The sequence below is a fragment of the Canis lupus genome, chromosome 18 (genome assembly GCF_048164855.1).
Source record: "Canis lupus baileyi chromosome 18, mCanLup2.hap1, whole genome shotgun sequence".
NCBI classification, from domain to species: Eukaryota; Metazoa; Chordata; class Mammalia; order Carnivora; family Canidae; genus Canis; species Canis lupus.
The window spans coordinates 14,791,227-14,811,145 of record NC_132855.1 but is presented as its reverse complement, the minus strand read 5'-3'; the positions used below and the strand labels follow the sequence as shown (position 1 = coordinate 14,811,145).

The window sequence follows — 19,919 nt, the reverse complement described above, 5'->3', positions numbered from 1 at the left end:
GCACAATTTATCTCATGCCTTATTGCAGCTGTTACCACTTTGCTCCAAAAATGTTTTCCTCATATTCGATTACTTTGTCACTCAGGCTTATCGTTATGTTGACATATTATTCACTCCTGTGTCTCGTTAACTTAACATTCTGATGTGCTGTACAAAATAGCAAACGTACTTGATGTCTTGAAGCTGCAGTCCTGTGTGGAAAAAAGGGTTTATTTGTAAATTTGTCACTCTAATTGAACACTTTGGAAATCTATTCTACCATTATTTCATTTCTTTTGATTCTGTTTAAGAAGCAAAGAATGGTATATTTCTGGGGACTAGTAAAATTCTTTTATGCAGTAATAGATATTCCAGAAAGAAAAAAAATTCCATTAATCTCTGTTTCCTTCCTTTATTCTCTTTACTTATTTCCAAAGGCTTTCTTAGGAGGCTGGCAGTAGATGCCATGATATTTGTCAGGATTTATTTTTAGATTTCTTTAACCAAGGAAGAATCTCTACCTTTTGATAACAACTCGATATTCCATTAAGTTCTTACTAAGAGGAACTGTCTCTCACAACTACCCTTAGTTTTCACGTCCCTAATTTTATCCTGTTGTTTCTGGCTAGAAACTGGAAGAATTTTACCTTGTTTTTTGTTTGCAGAATCTTAGAACTGCAAAGAAGCCTCAAGAATGTCTGGCCCATCTTCTCACTTTTTCAGATACCAGAGTTCGGGGGGGGGGGGGGTTGAGTGGATTGTCTGCTGTCACAAAAGTGGTGTTAACAGAACTGGAAGCAGAACTCATGCCTTCAGATTCCCAGCTTAAATCTTCCCGCCTCTATGATATTCAGAGATGTTTCCTTTGTTATTGTCAAGTTCTGTGAATTTTCTTCTTAGAATGTGTCCCTTGGATGTGCCTCAGTCTGCATAATGCCCTAGTTGGTTACTTCCCATTTTCAGTGATGGGATACTTGAACAGATAAAGACTTGAGAGAGGCATAGATTGGTTCATTCACTCCTTGAAGCCAGAAACGGCATCACTTTCATCTTGGTAGCTCTAAGCTGAGAACCATTCCTAGGACCTGGAAGGTTGTCCATAAACAATTGTTGAAGAAATGAATGAATTAAAAAAAAAAATCTCTTGTCTTATGACCCTGTGTGAACTATGAGATGTGTAAAAACTGGGAAAAAATTTACTGCCAACCATGAAAATGTAATCTTGAAGCTGAAAGCACAGGTGGGAAGTAGCAATGTAAGAAACTATATTTAATTGCCAGAATACGAGTGCTGTAAAAGTTCAGAAATGAAAAACTAATTTAGTCAGAGTCTATAAAAATTTAAGAAGTGTGGATAGAGTCAACACCAATATATGTTGTGAAAAATAGAAAGTGTTTCTAGTTTGAAGGGCATATCTTCTTGACAAATAAAGAAAGGAGAAATAAAGGAAAAAAGTGTTTTTCAAAAGAGTAAATAGAGAAAAACACCAGTAACCTAGGAATAAGAGAAGGAAAGAAAGCAGAAATTGTTTGACTAATTTAAGTCATTTCATGAATAATAGATTCATAGCTTTTATTTTTTTGAGCAATCATCTGATTTATAAAAAGATGCAACAATACTTAAAATGATATAAAATACTGATTTCAAAACATCAAAAAATGAGTATATTTAACCATACTCAGCTCATAACAGAGCAAATGGGTAAGAAGAATAATTCATACTATAGCATATTGCTAATATGAACTGGCAACAGAAAAAGTTGGTATAGGAATGCAGGAAAACTCTTTTAAGAATTAGAACCGAGGGGCTCCATAATCATCTGGCATCCACTCAATGTTGTACCTATGGTTAGAAATGTACATGATGGGAACTCCGGGGATCTTCTGGACCCTTTGTTAAGGTCCAGGTCAACTATGGCCACGATGTAACATTTGTGCTGAGTTACTCTGTACTAAGGAGTCATCTGCATAGGTTCCTTTGTGTGCGTGGCAATCCTTCAAATCTTGGATCCATGGCCAACATGCACATAAGAAAATGCTCTGCATCACTTGCCATCAGGGAAATACAAATCAAAACCACAATGAGATACCACCTCACGCCAGTGAGAATGGGGAAAATTAACAAAGCAGGAAACCACAAATGTTGGAGAGGATGCGGAGAAAAGGGAACCCTCTTACACTGTTGGTGGGAAGGTGAACTCGTGCAGCCACTCTGGAAAACTCTGTGGAGGTTCCTCAAAGAGTTAAAAATAGACCTGCCCTACGACCCAGCAATTGCACTGCTGGGGATTTACCCCAAAGATGCAGATGCAATGAAACACCGGGACACCTGCACCTCGATGTTTACAGCAGCAATGTCCACAACAGCCGAAATGTGGAAGGAGCCTCGGTGTCCATCGAAAGACGAATGGATAAAGAAGATGTGGTTTATGTATACAATGGGATATTCCTCAGCCATTAGAAATGACAAATACCCACCATTTGCTTCAACCTGGATGGAACTGGAGGGTATTATGCTGAGTGAAATGAGTCAATCGGAGAAGGACAAACATTATATGTTCTCATTCATTTGGGGAATATAAATAATAGTGAAAGGGAATATAAGGGAAGGGAGAAGAAATGGGTAGGAAATATCAGAAAGGGAGACAGAACATGGAAGACTCCTAACTCTGGGAAACGAACTAGGGGTGGTGGAAGGGGAGGAGGGCGGGGGGTGGGGGTGACTGGGTGATGGGCACTGGGGGGGGGCTTGACGGGATGAGCACTGGGTGTTATTCTGTATGTTGGCAAATTGAACACCAATAAAAAATAAATTTATTATTAAAAAAAATCTTGGATCCTTGGCAATCCTTAGAGCCGCTCGATACTTTTGCCCCCATTTCTCAATTTCAGCCATTACACAGTCAGTTATACAAGGGATACACCAAGTTTGGCTTTAATGGAAAAGTTGATAAAGTTGGTATGAACCAGGATGTGGTAAGGTGGGCCCAGCTGTGTGTAATATTGGAAGAATAAGCAGGAAGGATGTTGGGGGACTTCTCTTTCCTTGAGTGCACCGGGATCTTTCTTTTCTTTCTTTTTAGGTTTTCATCTATCCTTTTCTTTAAGCTTCTGATCTCGGAGACTAAGCATTCACTTCATGGTCACATACTTTCTTGCTTTCTTTTGCTTCCCCATGTTCACGCCGCACTCCTGTTTCTTCTGGAATCAGATTCATAGCTTTTAATTCATGGTTTAAGAATGTAAATCATTTTATTATGTGGGTTTTAAGAGCATCTCATGAACGTACTCCAGGGCTTCTAGTCTCACGGCTGAGACCTTCTACTAAGTAGGGCAAATAATTTTTCCAATTAACTCATTTATTACAAGCTAAATTCTCATTAATTTTTAGAATTGAATTGAGAGGGCCAAATGTGGCTTTTTACTATTGATTCAAAGCATAAGGTAACTGCTTAGCTTGGTAAGTAGTTCAGGTTTTGTCAGTCACAGGGGCACCTGGGTGGCTCAGTCAGTTAAGTGTCCGACTCTTGATTTCAGCTCAAGTCATGATCTCAGGGTCCTGGGATCGAGCCCTGCCCGGTGTGGAGCTTGCTTCAGATTCTCTCTCTCCTTCTCCCTCTGCCCCTCCTCCCACTCTTTCTCTCTAAAATAAATAAATAAATAAAATAGATTTTTTTTTTTCAGTCACAGATGGAGTATCCCTTTAGAGAAGACTGAACATTGAAGAGCTTCAGTATTGAGGCTTGCCCAATCTCAGGGTCTGGGTCATTCCTGAAGGTGGCAGCACTTCCCCTCTATAAGCCTTGACTTCATTTTCCCCACCTGAAAAATGAAAACTCTATCCCAAGACTTACTTCGCCTTTGGCATAGAGGACATGCATTGTGTGGCTGAATGTCAGAAAGCCTGGGCTCTGATTCTGACCACACACCTGGAACAATGAAACTCAACTTTCTGCAGCCTCAGTCTCCTCCTGTGCTAACTTAGAACTGTATTCTGAGGCTACTTTCTCTCAAAATTTACGTATTAGCTAAGGCTCTCTGGTTGTAAGCACCAAAGGAGTTTATTGAAAGATAGAATTGGAATCTAAAAGGAAGTCACATGACCTTTGTTTCCAAGGTTATAGGATTCAATTAAGAAAAAATGAGAAAAGGGATTTCTACCTTTTCCATATGGCTTCAGAAAGGAGAAGAATAGGAACGGTGGAGGTTCAGAGGAGCAGGGCGTAACAGCCCATTCCCTCCCTCGGGCACATGTCACACTGCTTGGGGTTCAACCTCCTATGATCAAGCATTTGATTGTTTGATCCTCATTCCTCTGCAAGGGATGGCCCCTGAGCCTGCCTAGGCATAGCCAGTGCTCCCTTCCTAGAGGTAAAATTTCAGGAATAACCACTGACAAAATATAAAACTAATGAGATATGGTTTCTGAGGGTCAAGGCAAACTATAAGGAGCAGGTCCAAGGTCTTGTCTCGAAGAGAGACTCTAACATGTATCTTTCTTTTTTTCTTTCCTCCCTTCTTTCCTTCCTTCCTTCCTCCTTTCTTTCTTTCTTTCTTTCTTTCTTTCTTTCTTTCTTTCTTTCTTTCTTTCTTTCTTCTTTCTTTCTCTCTTTCTCTCTTTCTTCCCTTTTTTGGGGGACACACCACAGGACAGGAGGAATGTCCTCAAAACTGAAATATACACAGAGAGGAGCCCAGAGGCACATGCAGAAAATACTGACACACACATACACAGACTCAGAACACACATACACACAGAGACCAGCCCGGTAGCACCAGATATACAGACATACAGGGATACACATAGAACCAACGCACCTCACCACCCAGCAGGTGCACAGTCGTGCACATGTGGAAACGCCGGACACACGTGGATGTATACATAGAATAGGAACACACCCACAGAGACATGCCAGGCACACAGTCTCAGGGGCACACACAGACACACAAAGTTCACAGACACACAAATATAGAGAGTATAATGGTAAGTGAAAAAAGTCAGTCAGAGGAAGACAAATATAATATGATTGATTCCACTCTTTATGTGAAATGTAAGAAATAAGACAAATGAAGAAACAAAGAGATAAACCACAACAATGAAACCCAGACTCTACATACAGAGCACATACTGGTGGTTGCCGGGGGGCGGGGGGTGGGAGGGGGCAGATGGGGGCATGGGTGAGATAGATAAAGGGGATTAAAAGTACATTATCTAACATATATTTTCTTCCTCAGGATATGCAGACTCCTGCTAGAGACAGTAACCAGATTTTGCTTTGAGGAATGTTCTTTCTCTATTGGATACAGCTTTGGGGATGTTTTAGCAATCTATCACTGCAAAAAAGCCACCCAAACTTAGTGGCTGGCTGAAGACAAAACCGTGATGGTGCCCATGATCCTGAGGGTCGGGACTCGGGGCAGGACTCAGTGAGGACAGCTTGTCTCTCCTCCACATGGTGGCAGCTGTAGAGGCTCCCCTAGGGCTGGGGCATCCACGATAGCATCTTGGCAGTCAGGCAGCTGGTGCTGGCTCTCGGCTGGGAGCCCCAAACCACATCTATGCTTAGTTTCTTCCCCTCTCCAGCCTGCATCCCTTAACCAATCCCCATTTCAGACTCTGCTTCAAGGAAACTTGGCCTGTGTCCCTGGGCTTCCATGTCCTCACGTGCACATGACAAGGGTGCAGCTAAATTGCCTGTCAAGGCCCTTCAGGCTGGGTTTGGGCACACTGGTCACTCCTGCTCCCCTCTCTCTTTCTCCCTGAGTGAAGGGGGGGTTTTCTCCAGATCCTGAAACCCAGAATGTCAATAGGCAGTAGGAGATTTGTAGTCTTCCAAGTCACACAGCTCTAAATTTACTCTGTCTCTGAGGCTGTCAACCTGCTCCTTCATTTCTCTGAACCTGAATTTCCTCATCAGAAAAATGGCAATATTCATAGCTATCTCAGAGGATTGTTATAAGAATTAACTGCAAAAAAGAAAAGAAAAACAACTAGAGGTCCTGGTACACAGAAGTTGATTCATAAATGTTATTTCCTCTTTTGCTCAAAGACTCCATTACTTTATTATATGACTTTATTACATTCCCCCAGGAACAAAAAGATTTAAAAAAAAATTCTAGTATCATGTATTTTCCGCTGATGTACGTGGTGGCTGGAGGGGCAATCTTGCTTAAATGATGTCCTCGGGGAGCACAGTGACTTGGTGGGAAGTGTCAATCACTGAGATTTGATCCTGACGCCTAACCCAGGGCGGTGGTAGGGTCTTGGGATCCATGATTCCCTTTGTGGTTAAAGGAATAAAGATTACATTAATTTTAGTTGTTTTATTTCCAAGGTCACAGGATTCAATTTTTTTAAAAAATGAGAAAGGGGATTTCTACGTTTTTCGTATTTATTAAAAGACACACATGCCTACCAACCCCATTCCGGCCGCCGTTTAAGCTGAGCATGATGAAAGTCAAAAGCTATTCAGACTCCAAGTTAGCACTTCATGGAATGATTTACCTATTTGCTTCTGAGTCAATAAAAGCTCAGCACTAAACCTCAGAAATGAAAAACCACAAATTTGTTCACTTATTTTACTACCAGTCTCTCAGCTTTTATGTCTCCTAACTTCTAAGCCCTTTCTAAGTTCTCACATTTTTAATGTTTTGCCAATAAAAAGTGAGCATGACTTCTTTCTTCCTACAGGTAGCAATCCATGGTTACATTTAAGCAAGGGTGCAGACCCCATGACTCTGTGGCCAAATTCATGGCATCCGGGTACCATCCATCGTAAAGGGTGGCCGCTGAGAGCCATTTCCCATAATATGTCTCCTGGAGCTTCTGCTCTCTTGCTTGCATGGCTTGCCTAAAAATTGGAGTTTCTTTCCTTCACTAGAGAGCCACAAACCCTAATTATTCAATTAATTTTACAGCGAGACCAGCATGGGATTCTCAAGGGTGTTGTAGGATCATTTGTTAAGCACCACGTTTCCCATACCAGATAAAAACTTGGACCAACTTTCAAAGCATTTACTTCTATTTACACTCATTGGCAGATTTGCTCAGCAAGTGAGATGCCATGTAGCAACCTAGAGGTCAGGTAGATGTAAGAAATCACTTAATAAACCACAGAGAATTTATAGACCGCCACAGGTTTTGTGTATGATTCACATTCTTGTGTCCATACTTTAAGCAACCTTCGTGCTTAACTCTCGCTCTACTTGAAGACAATGCATGAAAAAAGACATGAAAAGAGAAACTATATATTTAGACTCATTAATAATCAAAGAAATACTACTTGAAATAACTGCAGTATTTCTGTTCATTAACCTGGCAAATTTAAATCATAAGGGGGGAGTATGCGGAGTCAGGCATCACCATACACTTGTGATATGGGTACAAGTGAGGAATAGCCATTGTGGAGGGCTTAGTTGGCATTCTGTGTCAAAACACTTAAAAAGAAAACCTTAGACCCAGTTGCACATCAATAATTAACTTTAAAGACATGACCAGAGATATACTCCATGATCTTTTGGCAAACATGCTACTAAAAGTATCATCATTAATAACAAAAACTAGAAATAAGTGGCCAACAGCAAAAAATTAGTCTGATAACCTGCAACACATCCGTTTTTTTTTTTAAATGTTTATTTATTTATGATAGTCACAGAGAGAGAAAGAGAGAGAGGCAGAGACACAGGCAGAGGGAGAAGCAGGCTCCATGCACCGGAAGCCCGATGTGGGATTCGATCCCGGGTCTCCAGGATCGCGCCCTGGGCCAAAGGCAGGCGCCAAACCCCTGCGCCACCCAGGGATCCCAACACATCCGTTTTAATGGAATACTACGCACTGGTCAATAGTGATTTTTCAGAAGAGATGAGAAAAATAATTGTTACAAGAAAAAGAATTACAGAAGGCCAAAGTGTGGTGGTCATTTTATTACAAATAAATAGAAACATATGTATATATAGATATCTACGTGGGTATGCATATATAGGTGTATATTTATTCATGTACGTGTGTGAGCTTAACACATCTTTTTCCTAGACCACTCACCTCATCCTCCTGCTTCCATTTCGTGTCACTCCAGTTAATTCTCTACAAAACAATGAGTTATATATATATTTTATTTATTATTTATTTTAGAGATAAAAAGAGAGAGAGAGAGCACAAGCAGGGGGAGGAGCAGAGGGAGAGGGACAAGCAGAGTCCGCATTGAGTGCAGAACCTGAAGGAAGGTTTGATCCCATGACCTAGCCAAAATCAGGAATCAGAACTTAACCAACTGAGCCACCCAGGTGCTCTGAGAGTGACCTTCTTAAACACTTTTTTAAAAAAGATTTTATTTATTTGAGAGAGAGAGAGAGAGTGAGTGAGAGTGAAAGAGCACAAGCTGGAGGAGCAGAAGCAGAGGCAGAGGCACGGAAGAAGCAGACTCCTTGCTGAGTAGGGAGCCTGATGTGGGGCTCCATCCCAGACTTCTGGGATCAGAACCTGACCCCAAAGGCAGGTGCTTAACTGATTGAGCCACCCAGGTGCCCTGAGAATGACCTTCGTAACTAGATCATGGTACTGCCTTGCTCTGAATCTCTAATGCCGTTTTTCTACATTTAGAGTAAAGCAAAACTCTTTATCAATCCCGTTGGAGCCATGTGTGGTGTGTCACTTTCCCATCTTTCTGTCTTCATCTCTTTAACTCACTGATTGTTTCTGTGTTTATAGGAACAATAAGGAATGCTCTGTGCAAAACTTCTCTGATAATTTGAGTGAAGTGCCAAGCTGGAGGTACACTGTTCTTCAGGTGCATTAAGTCAGAGATGGGCGAGAACATTAGGCAACTAAATGACAACTTACTCAGCTCCTCTCCTCTGTCCCCAAGGAGTCAATGCTGACCTGCCGTGGAGGCTAGAATGGGTGAGGAGGAAAAGGAACAAACGGAGGTCAATAGCTTTGTGATCTCTCTTTTCTTTCTTTCTTTTTTTTGATCTCTCTTTTCAATTTGCTCCTCTGGAGCTGGCAGAAAATCTCAGGGGGGGTTGTTAAAATCAACTTTTAAAGATTTTATGGATCGGCTCTGAAAATGTAGCCTGGAGGGGGCTCATTAATATCTTCATTCTGCTATGGATAGAATCTTATTTAGCTAATGTTACTTCTATTTCCGCAAATTCCCTGACATTTTCAGGTCAACTATCAACATGAACAAGGTACCATTTTGTTTTTGTTTTCTAAAGCTCCATTTATTTCATACTTGGGCCTCTTAGCTTCTTTCATTGAGTATTTGCTAAGTAAGGAAGGAGGAAAGAAAGAAAATTAAAAGATATGAATTTTTACTTGAATTTCCCATAGTCTTACCCAGCAGAGATACATAGGAATATATAATTTCAGTCATGAATTTGTACCTGTGTGTACAAATACACACACACACACATTCATAATGACCACATACCATACACATGTGTACAGATAGATAGGATCATGTGTATGTATCACAATGGGGTTGTAAGGACATATAAGGACTCCTCATTTACAGGATTGTATAGGCCCCATAGAGAAAATCCAGCAAAGTCACAAGCCTGATTTTCACTTTTCTTCAACTTTCCTACATTTTCCCAGAAGGGTCTTTCCCTGGCCTTCACTGTAATGAATGGGAATAAAGGAATAAAGGCCTAGCTAAACATTAACCAAGGCTAAACTTTACTTTGAAAAGCTAGAAATTTACCTCTTGATCCAGCCAAATTGAATATGCTCCACAATTTCCAATTTATGACATTTTGTCCTCACTTCACCTTCTGCTAAGACTGCCTTCCCCGTCTACTTTTTTGCATGTTGAAATCCTTTCTTTCTTTTGAAGTCCATCTCAAGTGACTCCTCTAGACGGTTTTGCCTTTTCTAGGTGAACCCCATGCTTTTTCTTTGTATTTCTTTCAGAAGACTTATTGTAAACTGCCCAGTGCCAGTGATTTCTCCGTTTGCTTGACATTCCCCCTCCGCAGCATGGTAAAAGCCCTTCACTCTGCTCCTAGGAGCATGGCCAGCCTAAATGGAGGGAAACAAACTTCCATATTCCTTTTTTAACATGTTGTGTTGGGATCTGGTGTAAGAGGGACCAAGAAAAAAATTACTAAGGGGGTGAATAGAAGAAGCTAGAAGGAGCCTTCGGACCTACCTTCCTGGGGAGGGACTAGTCCCCGCTGAAGTGAGACCAGCAAGCAATTCACCTGTGTGTGTGTGTGTGTGTGTGTGTGTGTCTGTGTATGCATGTGCACATGCTGGTGCTGGCTTCCCAGCCTCTGAGTTAACTGCAAAATGAAGAAATCCATTATTGAAAATGCCAAATTACTAACACTTATGAGGAGTCAGCCCTAGTACTCAGTACTTAACCTGTATCATCCTATATAATCCTTTTTAAAAATCACATGGATAATCAATTAATCCCATTTTAAAGATGAGGCAACTGAGGCTCAGAAAGTTTAAGTAACTTTGTCATAGTCACTTCGCTAAAAAGCAGCAAGTTGGGAGGTGAGCCCAACTTTATGAGCCACTAAGCCCATGGTCTTAACCATTTCATTGCACCGCCTCCCAGCGGAGATGGCAGTGGTCTGGCAATATTTCCCGAAAAGACACAGGGTGGTAAGTAACCTGATGCAAGCGAGGCAGTGATGGGCCTTGAGCGGAACATCCGTTCTCTGCATGGTAATGGGTGTGTTCTTGTGGGTACGTGTGTGCATATTAGGGGGAACACAGGTGTCAGAGTCCCTGCAGCAGCTCTGCTTTGACTCTTCGCCAAGGTACACACGCATTTCTTGAGGACATGGCCCAGGAGATACGTGAAGAGTATGACTAGTGAGAGCAAAGTTGGGGATTCACCTGGATCCAGTCCAGAGACAGTGGCTGTCAGGCAGTTGGCAACTTCAACAGGAAGAGGAGCTCTGGCTAAGAGGACAGGGGAAATCGGAGTGTCGCTGTACAGGGGAGCTGGGGCTCATGCCTGAGCCAGGAGCCACTGACCCTGTGGGAACTGAGGCAGGGAGCATGCCACAGCCCACAGGAAGCTACTGGAGAGAAGGGATTGCGGGGTCGGGGAGAACTCTGGTCCTTGCTGCTGAGTTGGTGAGCTGAGCTTAAACAGCTAGTCCTGGGTATGCTCACCACTTAAACTATGCTTCTCAATTCTTCATACTTGGGTTTCTTGCACTACCAGGGTCTACATGAATATCTCTATTAAGAGAGGAGAGGGGCACCTGGGTGGCTCAGTGGGTTAAGCCTCCGACTCTTGACTTCAGCTCAGGTCATGATCTCAGGGTGGTGAGATCGAGCCCTCAGGCAGGCTCCACGCTGAGGGTAGAGTCGGCTTGAGAGTCTGCCTCTCCCTCTCCCTCTGTCCCTCCCTCCCACTCAAGCCCTCTCTCTGTGTCTCTCTTTAAAATAAGTAAGTTTTAAAAAATAAAAATAAATAAATACAAGCGGGAGGGTGGGGGGGAGAGGAACCTCTAATATCCATACAGTTTTCTTTGGAATGTAAGATAATAAAGATTCCAGCATGGCCTCCTGGCCCATGCACATCATTTTGTGCTGATAGTCATGGTTGGGAAGAGCAAAACCCTCCAACTTTGAGCTCAGCCTAAAAATTTAATCAGGGGCTTGAGAGACTATCAAAGCAAAGCTAAAGTGGAGAACCCAGAGACTGCTCCTTTGGTCCAAGAAAACATATTAATAATTCTTCCACTATGAAATGGAAGAGATGAGAGATGATAAAACGCAGGAGGCTAAGTTGCTATCAAATAAACTAATAGGAATTTTAAATGTTTCCCCTGGTCAGCTGATATGACAAAGCTTTATGGCCCTGAAACATGGGGGAAAAGGAAGATAGAAGAAAGATCTTAGTAGAGAAGTAAAAGTGGGGCCCCCAACAGTGAGCAGGGACAGCTGGGGCCTCAGGAGGAAGGGTCTCTTTCTAAATGCGAAAGCTGATGAACTTAATATAATCGCCTGGTATTATATTTAGTTGTTTGTTATACTGCACTTCTGTAGCATGTATGAGTTTCAGAAGCTATAGAGTTAAATGTGAAAACAAATCCTTCCATTTTTTCTGAAATAAAAATTTTTTTCTCTTGAGCCTCCAGATCTCACTGAAGGTCAGAAACACAGTCTAATTCAATTTGGTCATAAAGAGAGAAAAAACAGTTTTACCACACCTCTCCATCTCTTTCTCTCTCTTGATTTGCATCAAAGTTCAAGGGAAATATGGAATCTCAGAATCATCAGGACAGTAGACCTACATCTGTAGGAACTGCATTTGGTTGCAAGTAGGAGAAAAATCCATTAATTAGTGCATAATAATAACCATCAAGATGTCGTTTGCCTTATATGATGAACACTGGAGTCAGGGAGTCCAGGCTTGATAGGAGGCTCCGTGTTGCCACCCAGGACTCAAGCACTTTATCTTTTTCCTAGCATTGTGAATTTTGTCCTCATGCATATCTCTGCTTTGCCTTCAGCATCTTGCATCCATTCCAGGAAGAAATAAGAGGAAGAGCAAAGGTCTTCGCTAAGGCACACATCTTTGCTGACTCAGAAGCTTTGGAGAAATATTTCCCATATTCTGCTTTCATCTCGGCAGCCTGAATTGTGTCCTACAGTCATTCCTAGTTTGGACACAGTTTGAAAATGTGATTTTTTTTCTTTAACATCGAACAAAATGGTTGGGTGGTACAAAAAGAGCCAATAGCTATTAGCGGGCAACCAGCCAACTCTCTCAGAGGCATCACCTGTCCACACCAGCATCCCTGGAGACAGTTTCTCCTCAAATCCCTAGGAATCGTCCCTATGTCCTCTGGTATTTACCTTCCTTCTTCCCTGAAACACAGTGGATTTTGTGCCAGGGGCTGGGTGGGTGGAAGGATGCTATTGCTGATTTGAGCATCTAACACAAGAGGAGAGACCCAAATGCCCTGTTTCAAAAGCTGCTCATTTGGGTAAGTAAAACCTCGGTAGCGTTCAGACTACTCTCTTCTGTTCTTACCCTTGGGACCCGGGCAATGCGGTAACATTTGCAATTTACTAAAGACCAGAATAGATCTAAATCCCATGGAAAATAATTGTTCCCTCACTTGCTACTCTCAGATACATTTTAGTGTTTAATTAACCCCAGAACTTCAAACATCACTCTGTAAATTCTCTGCCTCTGAGCAGTGGAATCTTGATGATGTCCTTTTGTTCTGGAAGGTGAGTTTCTGCGGTCAAAAAGACACAAACGCAGCACCTGTTTTGTCCAGCTATTGAAAAGCAGGTCTCCAGATAATTTAAAGGTAAAATGAAGTAAGTTGCTCCTGCCCTCTGTCAAGACCAAAATCTGATTTGAAAAGGAATGAATCCTGATTCCTTCCTAATGATCAGAAATGAGCACATTACCTCAAGTTTTCCTTAAGCTACTGTATCTGCCATGTTAAAGGGATGCTTTGGGGTCAATAAGTTCACACTGCATTTTATGAGTTTCTCTTGGGTTAGTGATCACTTACCCAATTCAGACACACGGTGCTCAGGGCTCCCTTTTAGTGCGTATTCTTTCAGGGGAGGCAAAGAATGATCTAAACTCAGGTGTTTTTTTGTGTATTTTTTTATTGGAGTTCTATTTGCCAACATATAGCATAACACCCAGTGCTCATCCCGTCAAGTGCCCCCTCAGTGCCCGTCACCCAGTCACCCTATGCCCCCGCCCACCTCGTTCTCCACTACTCCTTGTTCATTTTCCAGAGTTAGGAGCCTCTCATGTTCTCTCACCCTCACTGATATTTCCCACTCATGTTATCTCCTTTCCCTTTTAATCTCTTTCACTATATTTTATATTCCCCAAATGAATGAGACCATGTAATGTTGGTCCTTCTCTGATTGACTTCCTTCCCTCAGCATAATACCCCCCAGTTCCATCCACATTGAAGCAGATGATGGATATTCATTGTTTCTAGTGGCTGAGGAATATTCCACTTTATACATAGACCACATCTTCTTCATCCATTCATCTTTCGATGGACACCAAGTCTCCTTCCACAGTTTGGCTATTGTGGACATTGCTGCTATAAACATTGGGGTGCAGGTGTCTCCGGTTTTCACTGCATCTGGATGAAAGATCTAAATGTGAGACAAGAATCCATCAAAATCCTAGAGAACACAGGCAACACCCTTTTTGAACTTGGCCACAGCAACTTCTTGCAAGATACATCTCTGAAGGCAAGGGAAACAAAAGCAAAAATGAACTATTGGGACTTCATCAAGATAAAAAGCTTCTGCACAGCAAAAGAAAAGTCAACAAAACTAAAAGACAACCTACAGAATGGGAGAAGATATTTGCAAGTGATGAATCAGATAAAGGACTAGTATCCAAGATCTATAAAGAACTTATTAAACTCAACGCCCAAGAAACAAACAATCCAATCATGAAATGGGCAGAAGACATGAACAGAAATTTCTCCAAAGAAGACCTACACATGGCCAACAAGCACATGAGAAAATGCTCCGCATCACTTGCCATCAGGGAAATACAAATCCAAACCACAATGAGATACCACCTCACACCAGTGGGAATGGGGAAAATTAACAAAACAGGAAACCACAAATGTTGGAGAGGATGTGGAGAAAGGGGACCCCTCTTGCCCTGTTGGTGGGAATGTGAACTGGGACAGCCGCTCTGGAAAGCTGTGTGAAGGTTCCTCAAAGAGTTAAAAATAGAACTGCCCTACGACCCAGCAATTACACTACTGGTGATTTACCCCAAAGATACAGATGCAGTGAAAGCAGAGACACATAAGCTCAGGTTCACAGGCCTTGCTCCGTGAGAACAACTGTTGCACTGGCAGAAAGTGTGGCCATGCTTCTCCTGCCGTGGCCGAATCTGAGGCGCAGTAAGGAGGAAAGGCTGAGGAGCAACAGTAGAAGACACACAGGGGAGACTCGGATCTCAGCTGGCATCTTCCCACTTGGGTTCTCATTTGCAAAGCTGGGGATAACCACCCCCCAACCCTGTCCAATCTCAGATGCGCGGACCAAGCCCAGCACTTGGTCAGCTCTGTTCTTTCACTGGGGGTCTTGATCTAGGAGCTAGAGCAAGGAATCATGCTCTTATGAACAAATCCTTGACATATATTCTATTTTCAGGCTGGAATCTCATCTTTTTTCCATCTGAGTTTCTGGAGTCCTGTCCCCAAGGTGTAAATGGGTTTTGGATTTTTTTCCTGACAACCCACCTCTAACCTTTCTGTGCTGTTGGCCCTGATTACAGGCTGATTATACTTCATATTGTTTCCAGATGTCTCCCGGAGAAAGTGTCAGCAATGAGCAATGGGCTTCTCTTAGGTCTTCTGGAATTTTTTCAGGTTCAAGTTCACCAATGAAATAGGTGCCCTTCCGATACCTTTGTACCTTCTATCCTTTCCTTCGTGAAACATTATTTTGTCAGATTCTATTAGATGCAAGGTCATATCTCCTGTCTTCAAGAAGTTTACGTTCTAATGGGACAAAAAGAGAAATATAATGTGATATGCATCATAAAACTAAGATGCACAGTGAGGAGACTGTGACGCACAATGCTCAGAGGAAAAAAAAATACTGGCTTTGAGCCAAAGGGTCTAGGAAGTCAGGGATTTGAGCAGAGTTCTGATAGATGGTGATGTTTCCTATGGGACAGCCATTCTCAATCTTCTTTTTTTATAGACCTTTGAGAATCTGATGAAATGGGGGTTGGGGGAAGCTAAAAAGGTCTTTGAGAGCTGTGGTAAAACTAGCTCAGAATTAGGTCCTGGATTGTGGCCACAAAATTGGAGTTGACCTGGACAAGTCATTTTTCAAGATGCTTCTTGATTATTATATCCATAAAATGGCATTGAAGGGGATATGATTAGATAATTCAGGTCTCTGCTTACTTTAAAATTATATAATTTTGTAATTCTATAATCTAGTTCATCACCCTAGATACTTACGTTATTTCAAAGAAATTACATGTTTTCCTAATCAAAAGACAAAATAACCCTTTTACCTCATCCAAAAAAAAAATCAAAAAATTATTGGAAAGTGCAAGATACACACACTGGGATTTTAAAGAACCTAACATTTTACACATGTTTAAAGGAGTTTCTCTTGGTAATAAAGTCCAACCTTTACAGAGCAATTAATATGTGTCAGGCAATTTGCTAAGTGCATTGTATATGTTGTATCATTTCATCTTTGCACCAAGTCACTGGGTTAAGTGCTACTATTATCATCCCTATCTTACAAATGAAGAAACTGAGGCTTGGAGAGATTAAGTTACTTTCCTAAAGAATCTAGTTGGATTTGAATTTAGGCATTCTGACTCTACAGCCTCAATACCCTATTGCTGCTGGGGCTAGTTTTTCCAGTGCTTTATAATATTTCTTAGTTATAGATACTATGAAAACCCCACGAATTAGCAGTCCATAAGCTTTCATCCAAAAGGACAACTACAGGGATCCCTGGGTGGCGCAGCAGTTTAGCGCCTGCCTTTGGCCCAGGGCGCAATCCTGGAGACCCGGGATCGAATCCCATGTCGGGCTTCCGGTGCATGGAGCCTGCTTCTCCTTCTGCCTATGTCTCTGCCTCTCTCTCTCTCTCTCTGTGTGACTATCATAAAAAAAAAAAAAATCAAAAGGACAACTACAGGGACGCCTGGGTGGCTTTGTGGTTGAGAGTCTGCCTATGGCTCAGGTTGTGATCCTGGGGGCCTGGAATCGAGTCCCTCATTGGGCTCTTTGCAGGGAGCTTACTTCTCCCTCTGCCTGTGTCTCTGCCTTTCTCTGTGTCTCTCATGAATATATAAATAAAATCTTTAAAAATTTCTTTAAAAGGACAAGTACATACACACACGCACACACATACACTTAAAATGTGTGCACATATTCAGAATCTCAGAAACTCTTTGGAGGGCCATTGCATAGATTCAAGTTTTCCTACTGATGGGACACTTGGGTGGCTCAGGCAGTTGACCATCTGCCTCTGACTCAGGTGGTGATCCTGGAGTTCCAGGATCGAGTCCTTCATGGGGCTTTTGCATGGAACCTGCTTCTCCCTCTGCCTGTGTCTCTGCCTCTCTCTGTGTCTCTCATGAATAAATAAATAAATAAAATCTTTAAAAAAAAAGTTTTCCTACTGAAAGCCAAGAATAGCTGGAGCAGACTATGATAGGACTGGTCAAGACCAATCAAGGGCAGAGATGACTCCCCCTATTTTTCAAGAAGAATAGGTCACAAGGCTGTTTGTTCCAACAGGGCGAGAACCGGCAGGGGACACTGGTACAAGGACACCTCACGGGACACTGTCAGCCTGGCCAAGCTGCTGACCTGCCACTGTCCAAGGGACGAGCTATCAGGACTCATGGTGTCCATGAGGATGGGAGCCTCTCTCTCCAGTTACTCTTTATTTGCCGCAGACCTCCCTGGCTTGTCCCCCAATAACATAGCCCCCCACCCAACCCCCGCAGGTGACCTGGGCCTTTAACATCTCCCTGCTTACTCTGCTCCTACCTCCTCTGCTAACTGGTCCTTGCAGGGAGACCCCAGAATCGACTCCAACTGATGAATCACAAACACGCCAAAGGGAAAGATTCTCCAATGGGGTGTAAAGACCCCACCCCGGTTTTGTTCTTCCCACCGAAGAGAACCCCTTGGGAATCAAGCCTGGGACGTCCCTGCTTCCTCCTCCTCCTGGCTGTTCGGCGGGGACGGGTCGCCCGGCGAGGGCAAGGGGAGGCCGTTTGCCCACTAGGGGGAGACCCGCGCACGCCTCTAACCTCCACTCTCCCGCCGCCGGAGGAGAATTGACCTCGATCTGGTTGCAGATCTGGTCGAGATGGTTGCAGAGGGGTTTCCTCGGGTTCCCGAGCTGAGCGAGGCGCTGGAGTTTGATCGACGGGATTTGCCACCTGATGCTCAACTCTCATTTTCGGGAGCGCCGGGGACCGGAGCAAGGACTGTTATGCAAATAAGCGGGTGCCCCCCGCCCCGGTTCGCCTCCCCCGCCCCCTCCCCGCCCCCGCTCTTTCCGCGGCGGGTCTCTGAGCCGCGCGTCTCTAACCCGCCCCTGGGGGCGCCGCGGCGCGGGCCGGGTTAGCGAGCGCGCAGCTGCAGCCGAGCTCCGGGGCGCCCCTCCGCGGCCTGCCGGAGCCCGTTGGCGGCCGGGCCGACTCCCCCCACCCCCACCCCACCCCCACCCCACCCCCACCCCGCTCCTTCTCTGTTTCTTCCTCTCCTGTGCTCTGCGCGGCCTGCGACCCTCCATCACCTCCGCCAACCCTGGCCGCGGCCCGTCCAGCCGTCGGTTCTCCTCCCGACTCCCACCTGGTCTGAAGGTGACTCCCCACCTTGGTGCCTTTCCCGAGCGATGCACCTCCCGGCCAGGTCTGGCATCCTTAGGTCTCCTATTGAGCTTTGCAGCCGTCGTGATTGCACACTCACACACACTCACACACACACTCACACACACACACAACCTTCGCTGAGTGCCTTTTTTGCTGGCTTCCATTTGCTGGAAATCACTAGAATGGGAAGAGTTTTCTTTGTTAAACAGGAAGGTTGCGGGGGGCGGGGGGGTGGTCGTGAATGGCACCCGGTGTGCCCACCGTTCTTATCCTCCCTGAATTTGCATCTGTGGTAGGCACGTGCCGCTAGAGAATAGCCAGGGAGCCGATTTTATTTTCTTTTATTACCCTCAAGATTGGTTATTTGATTCAGCAGAGGGGAGACTATCGACTATCCTCACGTGCCACGCTTCCCCATATCTGAGAACGCCTTCCTGATTTCATACCGACCTAGAAGCAATAAACCATCAGTTGTTTTTTTTTTTTTTTAAAGGTGTTTTAAGGGACGCCTGGGTGGCTCAGAGGTTGAGTGTCTGCCTTTGGCTCAGGTCGTGGTCCCGGGGTTGCCGGATCGAGTCCCACATTGGGCCTCCTTCTCCCTCTGCCTGTGTCTCTGTCTCTGTCTCTCTCTGTCTCTCATGAATAAATAAAATCTTATTTTTAAAAAAGGTTTTAAATTGAAACCAGTGGTGGGTATTTTTGCCTTCTAAGAAGAGAAGTACAGTTTGTATTGATGGGGAAATCAACCCTGTCTGGCATTGCTCTGCCCTGGCAGATTGAAGGCGAGGTCGGTAGGAGGCAGTCTACCAAATGGGGAACGTTGATAGGTGTGGCTGTAGGCAGGTAAGCTCAGGGCCGAATGCCCGTGTAGGGTAGGGGCCAGAGAGGAGGAGACTGTCCTTCCACGGGATGCATTTGGGGAAGGTGTGCTCTCTAAAGGGAGGTGGTGTGGGGAAGGTTGGAGGAGGGGAGAATGGAAGGTGAATACTGGAGTGTCCTCTGTCTCCCCCAAACTATCAGTCAAGTCCCTAAGGCCAAAGGAATTCTGATGATAATTTAAAAAATGGAACGAAGCAAAGTGTCTAAGTCTGATTTTCACATGTATTCTTTCAAACAAGTAGTTCTTGTACATCTACTGTAAGGCAGGGTTTATTCTAGGTGCTGGTGACACAAGGGTGAATGAGACAGGAGAGGATTCCTATTGTCTAAATCCAGGCCTTCCCATGAGAAGGGAGGAGGCAATAAACAAGTGTGCAAAAGCAGACGCGATGGTTGCAGAGGGCGCTCAGACCTGCCGGGACTCACATGGTGGTGCTGGGGACCGAGTAACGGGGCAGGGAAGAACGTGCCTGGCGGGATCCTGTCCAGAGAATGGAAACCACTTCAGGACACTCAAACAAGGGAACTTTATTACAAAGTCATTGGAATGCTTGGAGGAACAAAGGGAAGATTCGGTCCATGGGAGGCTAGCAGGAGATTGGAAGGGAGGGGGAAGGGAGAAGGAATGTCTGCTCCTGAGTTTGCTAGAAACATTCCTGGTGGCAGTAGCTTTGGAGACAGCGGCCCTGAATTCCTGCTCAGGTATCACAGTTCC

The 19,919-nt window shown here is 43.9% G+C and overlaps 1 long non-coding RNA gene and 1 pseudogene across 1 annotated transcript; both read right to left on the bottom strand.

The window, feature by feature from the left end:
- Positions 1-1,595: 1,595 nt before the first annotated feature.
- On the bottom strand, positions 1,596-3,155 carry LOC140609453 (rRNA-processing protein FCF1 homolog; annotated as a pseudogene).
- Positions 3,156-5,131: 1,976 nt separating this feature from the next.
- LOC140609452 (uncharacterized) lies at positions 5,132-17,960 on the bottom strand. The gene is made up of 3 exons (XR_012011283.1): positions 17,759-17,960; positions 8,020-8,061; positions 5,132-6,259 (listed from the first exon to the last, which is right to left on the bottom strand). It is a non-coding gene; the product is annotated as an uncharacterized lncRNA (long non-coding RNA).
- Positions 17,961-19,919: the final 1,959 nt, after the last annotated feature.